The sequence below is a fragment of the Macrobrachium nipponense genome, chromosome 8 (assembly GCF_015104395.2).
Source record: "Macrobrachium nipponense isolate FS-2020 chromosome 8, ASM1510439v2, whole genome shotgun sequence".
Classification (NCBI taxonomy): Eukaryota; Metazoa; Arthropoda; class Malacostraca; order Decapoda; family Palaemonidae; genus Macrobrachium; species Macrobrachium nipponense.
The window spans coordinates 5,201,802-5,217,914 of NC_087203.1; positions in this window are offsets into that span (position 1 = coordinate 5,201,802).

Below are 16,113 nucleotides of genomic sequence, written 5' to 3' on the forward strand. Positions count from 1 at the left end.
CGTTTAGATTTTACCAAAGAACAGGAGGATACCAAGGGCTCCACAATAATTGTAAGTCACTGTGCTTTACAATTGAGCGGATGAAATGAAAAAAAAGGGACGGGGGCGGTAGTGAAAAAGCAAAAATGCCATTTTTTTCTGCACCTTGAGACCCTCGCTCTTCGTCTCCTTCATTCTCTGGATCTCTTTATCTGCTTGTCCAACTGCTCCAATTCCCTTTTAACTTCTTCAGCGACGAATGGCAGAAAGTGCCCAAGAGCTTGATTTCGAAAACTCACAAGGAACTAAGAGGAATGAATCTTTATGCAGATGGAAATTTCTTAAACTAAGACCAGACTTCTACGATGTGACCAGCTGCAAAGACTACACAAGTATGCATGTTCGGAATATCAAAATGAGTCTGCGTGGAACTCATGTACTGAGGCGCTCTCGACTCTATAGCAACGTGCAAACTCCTGTTTCTCGGACAAATTCCCTTGCGATAATTACCACAGGTATTTAACCACCGATGAATAAACCAAATACGTAGTAACATCTAGAATAGCCAGTTACAATACGACACCGTGACATGCTGCACTATCAAAATTATTTTGCTTCGAAAAATAAATTCTTTGAAATACTTATCTCTATAATACTCATTTTTACACAAAAACATTTTATTGACTTTGGATATGATATTACCACATCAGCGTGCTGTGTGTCACTCTGACATTAATAATGAAAATAGTCCCAGTCACGAACTGATAAGACTACTAGTATCTTCTTTGAAGATATGTAACATTCACCAGACTTTTAATTCATGCGTTAACGTTCACTTTTTATTCCTTGCGCTTCATGTTCCGCTTAAAGAAAAAACAATTCTTTTCTTTATGTTCCTTTCAAATAAAATAGATTATTGTTCATTTTACTATTAAACAAAAGATTTTCTTGTTCTAGACACATTTTATCTTTCGTGCCTTGCCTCCGCGGTCTTTTAATAACAAATCTTCTGTTTGACGGTGATCGCCTGGCCACCTGTATTGTTTTGTTTCCTGTAATTAATTTGACACAGTGTAGATTTTTCTCGGCCTTCGTATGTTCCGTAGACTTTTTTACCCGTTGTGCTGGACTCGCTCATCGGCAGGCTCGGGAGATGCATGTCCATGTAATTGTCGGGATCGCCACTGTTGCTTGACTGGTTGCATTCTAACGATCACTAGCTCTCTAGGCCTATGTGGGACACTCAACACAAGGGGCTAAACAGGTCAAGTTGTCCCTTTCAATCAAAGGGCTACCTCCAGGACAACCCACAGTCGGGACTTCTATTCTATGCCCCAGAGCCAGTATTTTAATTCGATTGCTTTTGCAAGTGCCCGGGTAAGGTACGGTCGGTCTTCATCTTGCTATCACACCAACAATCAAATTAACCATTGAAAGTTTTTTGCACCTGTCGTGTACTTGGCCACACCCGGTAAGTTATTCCAGGAACAAAATCCATTCAGGTGAAATTATTATTGGTAAGTGTATCTGCTTTGGACACGATTCGAATTTGGGCAGTTTTAATGTCCACTGGGTTTAAGTTATTCCCATGGTAAAGCGAATTGATTTAAGTGATAATTGTTACTTAATATTTGAAAGTATGAAAAAAAGGTCACTTGTGTCTGAATGATATATATAAATATATATATATATATATATATATATATATATATATATATATATATATATATATATATATATATATATATATATATATGCATATGTATATATTATATATATATATATATATATATATATATATATATATAGTGTGTGTGTGTGTGTGCATTTTATGTGTGTGTGTGTGAGTGTATGTGTATAATTATGGAAGGCATTAATCTTGCCTCACCAAGTGATTCTAGATCAATCCCACGTGGATTGCAGTGTAGGGGGGCGGGACTGGTGACTGAACGATATATAGACGTTGGGCATGAAGCTTAGTCTCATGAGCCGAAAACTTGGAGTCTGCTTACTCTAAAGCACAGACCATTTTTGTAAGAAGGCAAGTCGCTGAAATTGAATAATGGGAAGTTTTCGTGAATGGGGCATTACACAGAGACGAGTATCCTTCGCCAAGGAAATGACGCAAGACAACTCACAACACGTCACATCTTTTTCCGCTGAGGTCATCGACGGATCACGGGATGCTCATTCTGCCTCAACGCCTCGTGAATGCCGGGCAGACTCACTCACTGTTCACATCCTAGAACCCTCGGCTCTACGTTGGCGCACAATCGACGTTTCGAGTACAAGTGATTGTTTTGACTTACTTTGCGAAGACATCACTCAGCAAATCGTCCAAGGAGGATCAAAGTACCTTTCGAACTTGGAAACGAGGAAAACTACTGACAAACAAAAATTATTTCAAGGGAACCTTTGAAAGCAACCCCGTCGATTTTTAGAATTGTGCGGCGAGAATCTGGCAAGATGCACAAGTCAGCAGTGATCACGATGGCGTTGGTGTTGAGCCTTTGTCTCCCTGATTGCCTGGCTGCAATTGTCGACATCGTCCGGGGGAGTAACAGAAGGTGTCCGAGGGAATGCGAGTTCAAGACGAAGTCAGGTGAATGTCAAATTGACTATGCTTGCAGATTTAGGAACGCTGCGAACAGTAAGCAGTGACTTTAGTTACAGGATGTCGCGAGTGAGATCCTAAAGATCATCCTTGTAGTGTGACCATTCTGCATTCTGTTGACTTGGTTATTAAAATCATGCAAGATAAGCGAGTTTCCTTTGACCACACTTCCTAAACTGCCAAAATTAAGCTGTAAAAGATTCATCCAGCCTACTTTTCAGAATAATAACATACTTACTTGATTTTGAAAACAACGAAAAGTTTTCAGCTCTTGTCTAACCTTGGGTGCAACGACAATGACTCAAGGGCTTTGAGTTGTGAAGCAGGATTTAACCTTCTTCTTTTAGATTAATATTTACACAAAGAATTTCCTTAAAGTGTGTAAACAGCAATCGCAGTTGTAATCATGTCAACATAACCACACATACACATATATGTATATGTATATATATATATATATATATATATATATATAGTATATATATATATATATATATATATATATATTTGTAACGAAGTGGCCAAGAGTATCTGGGTCTGGATACCATTAATATTTAGTGCACGAAGTAGCCAAAGATCTGTGTCTGGACACCGTTAATATTTGTTAACCCAAATTGCCAAGAAACTTGTTATTTCACTTACCACTTGTACTAGTTAGCACAAGAGACCCTTTTATTCCTGGATCTGGGACACCCTTTGTACTTAGGGCACCGTTTGTTCAAGTACCTGGTTATTACTTACCTCACTACGCCAGACACCTGACCCTTCATCACAAATACTAAACGACTGAATACTCTAAAGGTAATAGTGATCCCTTATAGAACTGAACAGTCAAGAAAACAATCAGTCTAAGTTCATTAAAATAGATGTGAGGTAATTTGAATTAAAGGGCATCACCCCTTCTACAATTTCAAATCTAAGTATTTCCCTGATTCTTATTTATTTGTGGGAAACGGCACAATTATCACTCTATATTTCTACCTAACCGAAAATAAAATATGATACTGGTGGGGAACCAAAAAATAAAATGCTCAAATAAATTTTAGATATAAAAATTAATTTCTAAATTCAAAATTTATCAGTGAAATTCACAATTTCAGGGAAATTTTTATTACTTAATAATTAATTCTTGACTTAATTATTAAGCAAAATTAAATCAAAGTTTATCAAGAAAATTAATTAAATTAAATTACAAAGCAATAATCAAATTTGAAATGAAATTTAATTAAATACAAATTAATTCACAAGTGTAAGATTCAAAATTTACACAATCAAAATAATTCAAACTAATTAAACAAAATAAAGAAAATGCAAAAACACATAATGCATAATATGAGGACAATTAAAGGATTGACAGCACAAATATTAAGCATATAAAATGAACATGTCAAATGTACAAGGCAAAAGAAAAATGCATAGAAATAATAATTATTTCAAACACTGTAAAATAAATCCTTGAAGTGCACTTCAAAACATTTGTAAAATACCTGTATACGCAGCTGCAACTTCTCACTCAAAAAATAGGCCTGTTACATACGTCTACACTTTCGTGGGCGCCTTCACAAAACTAATAAAAATAACACTGTGTTTAGATTCCACAAACAATACATACATTAAAACAGTTACTGAGTGACCAGCTCAAATACAAAATTAATGTTAGTTTTTTTTTTTTTTTTTTTTTTTTTAGCTGATAGGTAAGATGGGTGAAAGAAGAGTGAGGGTAGTTAGCTAGCTAACCTTGGTAGGGAATAGTTTAGAAAGTTAAGTATTAGTAAGAGTAAGGTAAAGTGTGGTTTATCACGATTATATTTGGGTAAGGGTACAATTTTCTAGCTAATATTAACATAATACAATAATGATTATACATTATATGACATGGTGAATTGTACAGATTACATATTTTGAATTTTATTACATAATATAATCATATTTAATAAAGTTCCAATTTTCTAACTCTAAACTTAATTTTAATTATCATAATGATTTTGCATCATATCTACATATTAAATTCTACAAATTACTTTTTCACAAGACATTTCTTAATTAATAGTATAATGGTCGAGGTTCATCGCGATGAATATATGAAGATACTCTTCTCCACCATCTGTGGTCTGTGTTGTTTGGGTCAAGGTTTCTCTCTTCTGCTTCTGATTCTTCTACTAATTCACTATTGTATTGAACTAGTTTACTCCATATATTGGTTGCCAGTCTGTATAATCTCTGATTAATTGGTTCTATTTTGTATTTTTTATGTATTTGTTCTATATTCAGATCGTCATCTTCTTGATTGTTTCTCACTGCAGACCTTAGAATCTTATTTTGGAATTTTTGTAATGCGCTTATATTGGAAGTCGATGCCAAGCACGTGGGTATTGGTAGATATTCCATTATTGGTCTGATTAGGCTTTTGTAGAAATGGATTTTGATAGATGTGTTCATATTCCTAAACCTTTTCAGCTTTGTATTTTGTGTTCTTGCTATCCTTAGCCTTTCTCTAACATGTCTTGATATTCCCCTTTGTCCGAATTGCATTCCTAGTATTCTTGTACTTTTAGTAAAATTCATTGGTTGTTGGTCTAACAATATTTGTGCAGGTTTGTATGCAGATACCGATACTAGTTGGAATTTGGATTTATTTGTCTTTATCTTCCACTTCTTTTCAAATTGATTTATTCTTTCAATTTGGTTCATTGTTTTTTGTGCTACTTGTCTTTTCAAATTTGGGTCCCTTCTCCTAGTACGTTTTTCTGGGTGTATGACTATTTGAGTTATATCATCTGCAAAGCAGACATCAGTACAGTACTCTGGTGGTGGAGTCATATCTGATGTATATAATATGAATAATGTTGGACTGAGTACAGATCCTTGTGGGACTCCACTTAGTAACGGGAATGGATTCCCTATGTAATTTAGTGACTTGATTGCTGCTGTTCGATCTTTGATGAAGTTGCATAGTATTTTCTCAAAAATGCCTGAAGGTTGAGATGTAATATTTTGTATTGAAGTCCTTGTATCCATACTTTGTCAAATGCCTTTGTTATATCTCTACATACTAGGTTCTTTGTGACAGTGCAATGCTCTCATATATTGTTGCTATTGCAATCTGGGTTCCTCTTCCTTTTCTAAATCCATATTGATTTTTATTGTGTAGCTGATTACCTTCTAGGAACAACACTAGTCTGTTGTTTATTATTTTTTCAAATATTTTGCCAGGTATTTCTAGTAGTGATATTGGTCTAAAATTCTCTACCTGGCACGTATCTTTTCCTGGTTTGGGTATCAAAATCATTATTGCATTCTTGAATATAATTGGAAAATATCCCATTGAGAGAGCCCAATTGTATATTTCTCTCAATTTTTCAAGTGCAATATCTGGTAAATTTTGAATTATGACCTTGTTAATTCCACTTCTTCCTGGTGCCTTGTGTTTAAAATTTTTAATTATTATTTTGATTTCCCATAATTCTATTTTCCTTGTTAGAGGGCAGTCTTCATTGAGTCTGTTAATGTCAGCTGCATGATGCGGATTCGTTCTGTGTCTATGTTGTTCAATGAATTCATTGACTATTGTCTCATGTTGGTTGTCGAAATGTTGGTTATCCTCCTGCGTTATCTGGAATATTTCCTGCCAGTAGGCCTTGTGCAGTACTTCTTTCTCTTGGTCATCATATATTTTCTCATTCCTATGCTTTATGTATGGCGATGTATTAGTTTTGCTTCCCATCAGTCTTGCAACGGAGTTCCAGAAATGTTTTGGGTTATTGTACTGTATTTGTGTATTTTTTATTAAGTCTTCCCAATTTTGATGATATAATCTTGAGTTTTCTTGTACTAACTCTTCTTGTAATGATACATATCTTCTCATCAATGTGTTGTTCCAACCTGTTATAAGTACTGTGTTTTGGATGTTGTTGTAGTGCCATTGTATCAATTTCAACTTATCACTACTAATAGGGTGTGGAAGTGTTGTGATTTAGTTATGGGTATATGATTTTTTATAGCTTCCTCTATTTTTATACCATTCTTCAAGTTCTTCGTCAACTATTTCTTTTGTTATTTCTATTTCATTTGAATTTTTTGTTGGTTGTCTACTAATTTTTCCCTCTATTTCATTTTTGAAGCCTTCCCAGCTTGCTCTTTTTATATTTGGTATTTCTAAGGATGGAATCATTATTGGATTTGTTGACAATGTGATTACCATTGGTATATGATCGGAGGAGGTTGCTGGCCCTCTTGTAATGGCAATATTGAGGTGAATTTTGTTATTTCCTAATATTATGTCTGGCTTTCCTTTTCTGTTATTTGCTACGAAAGTATCAAAATCAGGTCCTAAGTGTATGATATACTTTTTATTTATTAATCTGACAATTTCTTTACCTGTGTAATTAGATTGCCTGTATCCAAATAGTTGGTGTCTGGCATTTAAATCTGCAATGAGATAGGTAGGTTCCCTCCTGTTCATTAACTTCATTACATCTGGAAGCGGGAAATAATGTCTTCTTGGCGGCTTGTAAGCTGTAGCGATCACTATTGGTCCTTTGTTAGTTTGAATTTGGACTGCTAAAAAGTCGTCTTGGAAATCGTCTATTATCTTATGTCTAATATTATTCCTGATTGCTATTGCTATTCCTGCAAAGGGTTCATCAGCAAAGTTTTGCGTATATGTATTATATCCAAACATTTTCATAGTTTCATTTCGTTTCATACCATGCTCATTGATTAATATTATGTCTGGGTCTTCTTCTCTATATATATTGTATAATTCAAATTTCTTAGTTTTCCAAGATTTCACGTTGTGTTGAATTATTTTAATTCTTCGCAGAGTTGAGTCCATTTGAGTTACAATGGTCTAATAACTATGTTCTTTTTCTTTCATTTTTCCGTTTTCTGGTATTCTTGGCTACTGGCGTAGTATTTTTTGATGCTGAAGTTGATCCCTGTGGATTTTGTAAAATGGGAGAACTGGAGAAATCCGAGAAGGTTAGTAGTGAGGCTTGTATTTCTTCTGTTAATTGATGCTGCGTTTCTTGTAGATGACTGATGCGTCCTGAGGGAAGGATTGGTGAGTTCGAGTCCGAATTGGGCTCATTCCCGGGTATAAAGTCTTCATCTGATGAGGAGTCGTCTTCTGAGCTCTCTGCTGTGTTTTCTTCATATTGTGTGCAGTCTTGCATATCCTGTTGTGTATCCTGAGTTGCTTGTAAATCTTCTGCTTTGTTTGTACGGTTTTCTTGTCTTTTGTTCCTTTTCATGGTGCTTGCTATCATGTTTACTGTTTCTTCAGAGAAGTGTATTGTGGGTAAATTGTTATCTGCTAATATGTTGTTTATTACTGAGGGGTAGAATCCTTCTTGGCGCAGCCCCAGTTTTATTGCTAAATTTGTTATAATCGTGATTCTGGTCTCTTCTTGTATTCTACTTATATTATTCTGGATGTTATTTGCATTGTTTGCATTAGCCTGGCAATTTCCCGTATTGGTGGCTGTAACTTTGGCGTAACTTGTACCGTTGTTTGTAGTGGATGTTGCATATCTGTTTGCTTTGATCTCTTGAATTTTTCTTTTTATTAGGGCCTTCCTCACTGGGCATTTCGCTGCTAACGTTCGATGTTGTTGATTGCAGTTAACACATTTTTTTGTATTTTCTTTACATTCTCTGTATGTATGATCATGTGATGAACATTCAGAGTATATTTTGTAGTTTTTATCTTTAGGGCATTCCTTGTACAGATGCTCATAAGAGTAACATCTGTAGCAAAATGACAAATTTACAAATATATCCTCTTCAATATGTTGACTTGGAATGTATTGGTAGGCTATAAATAATCCTCTTTCCATGGCTCTCTTTGCCATCTTCGGTGTTTCAAACTTTATTTTCATGACGTGGGAATTGTTTTGGATTTTTATCACCTCATCCACTGCGGCCCATTCGTTTTTCCTATCAATGCTGTCTTTCAGGTCGTTTTCTCCGTATTCTGCCGTTGTAGCGTCTAGGTATTTTGCTACTATAGTTTTCATGGAATTATATTCTGGGGGGTCTATTACTTCAAACTCTTCATTTCGAAAAATTGTCCTGTTCTCTGAATTAAGAATCTTTTCTGAATCATCTTCGTGAACATTGACAAAGAATGCTGTGTTGGCGTGGATTACTCTTTGGACTCTAGCCTGGATGGCGCCTATGCACTGCCATATCTTGAGCCGTCTACTTGGCTCGTCTTGCGGTTTGGGACTATTGTCTTGTATCTTAATCTTCATTTTGAATCATGGTATTAACTTCTTCTTGAAGTTTTGCCACAAAGAAGGGTGACACATAAACCTAGCTATGCTGGCACTGAAAAAAGAGGCCAGAACGATGCCGATGACCTAGAATCGAGGAAAGATTTTGAAAAACCTCACGGGCTACTTCCCTCGGATACTAGGCGGTCATGAGAACACGTCTTACCTCTGCGGGTGCTGGAGGCAGACTGATGTGAGTTACATTTACGTTACTGAAACAGCCTGGCAAACGAGCGACCGCGAGAGAGAAAGCTTTGAGAGAGAGAGAGAGAGAGATAGAGAGAGAGAGAGATACTATCCCTCACGCCAGCGGCTAGGTCTCGGAATCAAATGAATCGTTCTCTATCCCCGTAAGCGTATGGACATATGGGCGATTAGCATCGAGCTCAAGATGAAAACATATTACGTCATCTCTCTATGTTAAACATGAATAACATCATTGTAGGGAAGGTCCTCGAAGGATTCGATGCTGCCTGGGAGGTCCCTACACATGTTTGCGCGGATAAAGAAATCAGCTGGCTCAGGCCTTCTCGAGATGTGTAGGAATGAACAAGGCCCCCCCTTGTTTAGTTACAGGCCAGATTGGAACTATAAAAAAATTAGCTTAGGTAAGGTATTCTCAAGACGTGAAAAACAACCCTCTTCAGAGGCTTACATATAAGCGCTTACTCTTTCTCTCTGTCTTATGTATGTTTCAAAATGAAAAGTTGGATTACTTAATATGTGTTATCTTTATATGTGGGAATCTGAACACAAAAACATACATTTCATAACATGATACACAGGTTCTGAGGTGAATTAATCATATTACCAAAATTATAATTACATTACAAAACTTACATTATAGAGTAAATATATATATATATATATATATATATATATATGCATAATATAATATAATATACATATATAATATATTACATTCATACATACTATTATTATATATATATATATTATATATCTATATTATATATATACACATATATATATCCAATAATGCATATATATTTATATTATAATATATATATTCGTATATATATAATAATATATATATATATATATATTATTATATATATATATATAGATGGATAGATAGATAAACAGATAGATATGCTGATATGTGTGTGCGTGTATATAACTTGTAAGATTTTTGCTCCTGTTGAGCTTAAGTTCAATAATAAACAGGACAGCGAGGAGAACAGGAATCATTTCTTCTCTTTATTTACACCAACGTAGTAAATTGCCTTTCACGCTTTCTTTCAGAATCTCTTTTCATCAAGACACTGACGCCGTCTTCAAACGACCAAACTACTTCCACACCGTACACATTGCTAACGCTCTCTCTCTCTCTCTCTCTCTTCTTTTCCTTCATCTTTGAATATACTGTTCTCTACCAGTCAGCAGCCACAACTTTTACCATTTGTTTGCAATTTTGTCTGTTGCTTGACTGAATTTTGTATCGTGTTATTTTACGTTTAGAATAAATCCGGTTTGCGGTTTTTATTTTACTTTAGCTTAATGACTGTCATGTTACGAAACTAAATTTCTTATTTTAACATTTTTAATACTGTAACAATTTATTTGATTGTAGCCATGATGGGAAAAGATTCCCAAAACGTTGGCGTGAATAAAAAAAAGAGAAAAGAAATGATGTCTGTCTTCTCGCTTCTCTGTTTCTTATATTGTAAATATTGATATATATAATTTATAATATATATATATATATATATATATATATATATATATATATATATATATATATATATATATATACCGGAAATTGAACAGCAAACTCGTCCGGTATTCAAGTGGCTATTCGTGTGTTTTCTTAGTAGGAACAAATGTGGGACGTTAGTCATTTTCCTTGGTTTGGTAGCTTGTTTACATTTCACTTCTTTTTGCGTTTATTTTTCTCGTAATTTTATGATTAATTTTCTAGTTTGTTTTGTGAGCATTTTTACTGAAGATTTACAGTAAGTTGTTTCATACCTCGAAAGCTCGTACTAATATAATAAAGAATGTTCTTCCTGATCTTGGCAATATCATTTAACATTAAACTTATATATATATATATATATATATATATATATATATATATATATATATATATATATATATACATATGTATAAAATATATATTATATATCTATCTATATATATATGTGCGTGTGTGTATCGCCGTTGTGGCGCAGAGGCAAGGTTCTCTCCTTCCTGTCGGGAGGACCTTGGTTCAAATCCCGCCGCTCGCTGGTGGCTTGGGAATGGCGACAGTGCATAAACCCGGTGGCCCGCCAACTTAGTGGTCAGAAAACTCGATAGTGAGTGGGATACAGTGCTGCCACACTCTCGGATTGGAATTATCGTACTGGCTCCTCAAAATTATGGCTTTTCAGTAAAAAAATATCGTACAAAATTGTAGATTTTATCGAGATTATTATCTCACACTGTTTCTGATATTTAACACATTTTTATAATTTGACAAAATAATGAATTTATGTATGATTTCTTTGTAGTCATTAATATCTTGCAATTTACATATATAATTAAGAAGAAAATACAAATGAAACATTTCTCTCTACAAAAACGAAAAAAAATGGAATTATGAATAATTAGTTAATGTTATCAACAATTGTTATTGACAAATAATTACTATATTGTACTAACACTGTGGTAAAAAAAGTATACAGCTTAGAACGTCACTTCTTTCCATAATGTAAACTAAACTGATAACGAATTAACACGAAGATATGTGAGTTGATAGGCCCACTCATACATATCTTTAAACACCCCAAAACATCGAAAATCAAAATAGCATCACTGAGTAGTAATTTAAAATAAATATATATAATTAAACATGACTGGTACTGATACCTATCCCATGATAAAGGAATTAATAACAATAATAATTGTAAAGTATATCTTTAAGAATCTTCTTCCTAATCAAATTCATATTCTCTGACGTTCTGGAACAACTGAGCATGATTATTTATTCTGGAAAACATATCATTTGCAGGAGTAAAATGAACACATGACCCTCCTGAACCTTTGATGCAACTAGCAGAGAGTAAAGCCCCATTAACTGTCCTTGTTTTCTGTCTGTTTCTTTGTTTAGTTTTAAAGAGGTTAACTTTACTGAACACTCGTTCGCATTCAGCATTAGAGTGCGGCAAGCAAAGAGCAGTTAGAGCAAATTTGGCTAGGTCTGAAAAACTACTATTTTTTATTTTTTCCTCCTGGCCGGAGGCCCGACACCAGGCAGCCCGACCCGTTCTCCTCCCCACCAGTGGCCCAACCCCAGGGGACCAAACCAGTGTCCTCCCCACAAGGGTCCTCAACCCTGGCGGCAATAACCAGTCGCCTCCCCACTGGGGGCCCCACTCCTGGCAGCCCAACTGATTTGCTTCCCTGCTGGAGGCCCCACCTCTGACGGCCAGACCAAGTCTCCTCCCCGCCAAGGGCCCCAATCATGGCGTTCTAATCTGGTCACCTCCCCAACGGGGGCCCATCCACTGGCGGCTCGACCTGGGCGCCTCACCGGCGGGGGCCCCATCCCAGGCGGCCCAACCTGTTCGCTTCCCAGTGGAGGCCCCACCCAGTCTCCTCCCCCACCAAGGTTCCACCCATGGCGTTCTGACCTGGTCGCCTCCTGGCTGGGGGCCCAACACCTGTTGGCCCGAGCTGGTCACCTCACCCACTCGTCCTGGGACCTGTGATGAACTTTGCCCATTCATCCCAGAACCTGCGGCGGGCCTCGCACCACGACTGTCCTGACAACTGTGGCGGGCCTCACCCACCAGTCCCAGCACCCGTGGAGGGTCTCGCCCGCCAGTCTTGGCACCCAGGGCGGGCCTCACCAGCCAACCCAGGCACCAGTGGTGGGCCTCACCAGCCCACCCTGGCACAAATGGCGGGCCTCACCCGCCCGTCCGGGGACCTATCACAGGCCTCGCCCTCCTGTCCTGGAACCCGTAGCAGGGCATGCCCGGCCATTCCGACCCATGGCAAGCCTCACCCGCTCGTCCCGGCACCTGTGACAGGCCATGCCCGCCCGTCAAGGCACCTGTGCCAGACCTCACCCGCCCATAAGGCATCAGTAGCGACCTCACCCGACCATCCCAGAAGCTGTATCGGGCCTTGCCCAAACGTCCCAGCACCTGTGGTAAGCCTCGCCAACCCTTCCCGGGATGCGTGGAGGGCCTTGCCCGCCTGTCCCAGGACACATGACAGACGTCGCCCGCCTGTCCTGGCGGGACCCGTGGTGGCCCTCGCCAATCATTCCCGAGACCCATGGCAGGCCTCCCCCACCAGTCCAAGGACGCGTGGTGGACATCGCCCACCCGTCCTGGGAGCCATGGCAGACATCGCTCACCCATCCCAGGACCAGACGTGGGGCTGGTCCACCTGTCCGAAAACCCGTGGCAGATATCGCCCGCCTGTCCCAGGACCAGTGGCACACCTTGAATGTCCGTCCCAGGAAGAGTAGGTTGGGGATTGCCAGTCGCGGGACATGTGGCGGACATCGCCCGCTACTACCGTGACCCAAGATGGGCTCCGGCCTGCCCTTCCCGGAACAAGAGGTAGACATCTACCATTGTGGTAATCGCCCACCCGGCACGGAACTCTTGGCGGACATCATCTGCCCGGCCAGGGACCTGTGGCAGGGGGCCAGGCCCGCACGACCCGGGACCCGAGGCAAACATCACCCGCGGCGGACGCCTGCCCGCCCGTCCCGGGACCCGCGGAGGACGCCTGCCGCCCGTCCCGGGGCCGCGGCGGACGCCTCCCCGCCCGTCCAGGGACCCGCAGCGGACACCTGCCCGCCCGTCCCGGGACACTCGGCGGAGGCCTGCTCCCGCCCGTCCCGGGACGCTCGGCGGACACCTGCCCGCCTGTCCCGGGACGCGTCGGCGGACACCCGCCCGCCCCGTCCCAGGACGCTCGGCGACGCCTGCCCACCCGTCCCGGGACCCGCGGCAGACGCCTACCCGCCCGTCTCGGGACCCGCGGCGGACGCCTGCCCGCCCGTCCCGGGACCCGCGCGGACGCCTAGCCCCCGCCCGGCCCGGGACGCTCAGCGGACGACTGCCCGCCCGTCCCGGGACGCTCGGCGAACGCCTTGGCTGACACCTGCCCGCCCATCCCGGGACTCGCGCGGACGCCTGCCCGCCCGTCCCGGGACCCGCGGCACGCCTGCCCACCCGTCCCTGGACGCTCGGTGGACGCCTGCCCGCCCAGTCCCGGGAAGCTCGGCGGAGCCTGCACCCGCCCGTCCCGGAAGCTCGGCGGACGCCTGCCCGCCAGTCCCAGGAAGCTCGGCGGACGCCTGCCCGCCCGTCCCGGGACGCTCGGCGGACGCCTGCACGCCCGTCCCGGGACGCTCGGCGGATGCCTGCCCGCCCGTCCGGGACCTGCGGCGGACGCCTGCCCGCCCTTACGGGACGCTCGGCGGGCGCCTGCCCGCCCGTCCGGACGCTCGCGGACGCCTGCCCGCCCGTCCCGGGACCAGCGGCAGACCGCCTGCCCCGCCCGTCCCGGGACGCTCGGCGGACGCCCTCCGCCCGTGCCCGGGCCCGCTCGGCGGACGCTTGCCCGCCCGCCCGGGACGCTCGGCGGACGCCTGCCCGCCCGTCCCGGGAAGCTCGGCGGACGCCTCCCGCCAGTCCCGGGAAGCTCGGCGGACGCCTGCCCGCCGTCCCGGGACGCTCGGCGGACGCCTGCACGCCCGTCCCGGGACGCTCGGCTGACGCCTGCCCGCCCGTCCGGGGACCCGCGGCGGACACCTGCCCGCCCGTCCCGAGACCCGCGGTGGACGCCTGCCCGCCCGTCCCGGGACGCTCAGCGGGCGCCTGCCCGCCCGTCCCGTGACGCTCGGCGGGAGCCTGCCCACCCTTCCCGTCCCAGGACGCTCAGCGGACGCCTGCCCCCCCTTCCCTTTTTTTTTGTAGGGACGCTCGGCGGACGCCTGCCCGCCAGTCCCCGGGACCCGCGTCGGACGCTGCCCGCCCGTCCCAGGGACTCTCGGCGGGACGCCTGCCCGCCCGTTCCCGGGACCCGCGGCGGACGCCTGCCCGCCCGTCCCTGGGACGCTCGGGTGGACGCCTGCCTGCCCGTCCCGGGCCCACGCTCGGGCGGACGCCTGCCCGCCCGTCCCGGGACGCTCAGCGGACGCCTGCCTGCCCGTCCCGGACCGCTCGGCGGGCGCCTGCCCGCCGTCCGGGGGGGACCTGCGGTGGACGCCTGCCCGCCCCGTCCCGGGACGCTCAGCGGGCGCCTGCCCGCCCCCCGTCCCCCGTTGACGCTCGGCGGGCGCCTGCCCGCCCGTCCCAGGACGCGCAGCGGACAAGCCTGCCCACCCGTCCCGGGACGCTCGGCGGACGCCTGCCCGCCAGTCCCGGGACCCGCGTCGGACGCCTGCCCGCCCGTCCCCGGGACGCTGCGGCGGACGCCCTGCCCGCCCGTCCCGGGACCCGCGGCGGACGCCTGCCCGCCCGTCCCGGGACGCTCGGGACGGACGCCTGCCCCCGCCCGTCCCGGGACGCTCGCGGACGCCTGCCCGCCCGTCCCGGGATGCTCGGCGGACGCCTGCCCGCCCGTCCCGGGACGCTCGGCGGGCGCCTGCCGTCGTCCCGGACGCTCAGCGGACGACTGCCCGCCCGTCCCGGGACCGCTCGGCGAACGCCTTGGCTGACACCTGCCCGCCCATCCCGGGACTCGCGGCGGCCGCCCGTCCGTCCCGGGGACGCCTGCCCCCCGCCCGGGAACCCAGCCCGGCACGCCTGCCACCCGTTCCCTGACCTCCCTCGGTGGACGCCTGCCCGCCAGTCGGGAAGCCCTCGGCGGACCCTGCCCGCCCTCCCGGGAAGCTCGGCAGACGCCTGCCCCCAGTTCCCGCGGAAGCTCGGCGGACGCCCTGCCCGCCCGTCCGGGACCCTCGCTGACGCCTTCACGCCCGTCCCGGGACGCCTCGCGGATGCCTGCCCGCCCGTCCGGGGACCTGCGGCGGACACCTGCCCCGGGCCAAACTTCCCGGGACCCCGCGGCAGGACGCCCTGCTCGCCCGTCCCGGGACGCTCCCGGCCGGACGCCTGCCGCCCGTCCCCGGGAACGCATCGGCGGAACGGCTTTCTCCCGCCCGTCCCGGGAACGCTCCGCGACGCCGGCCCCGCCCGTCCCCGGGAAGCTCGGCCGGGACAGCCTGCAGCCAGGTCCCGGAAGCTCGGCGACGCCTGCACCGCCCGTCCCGGG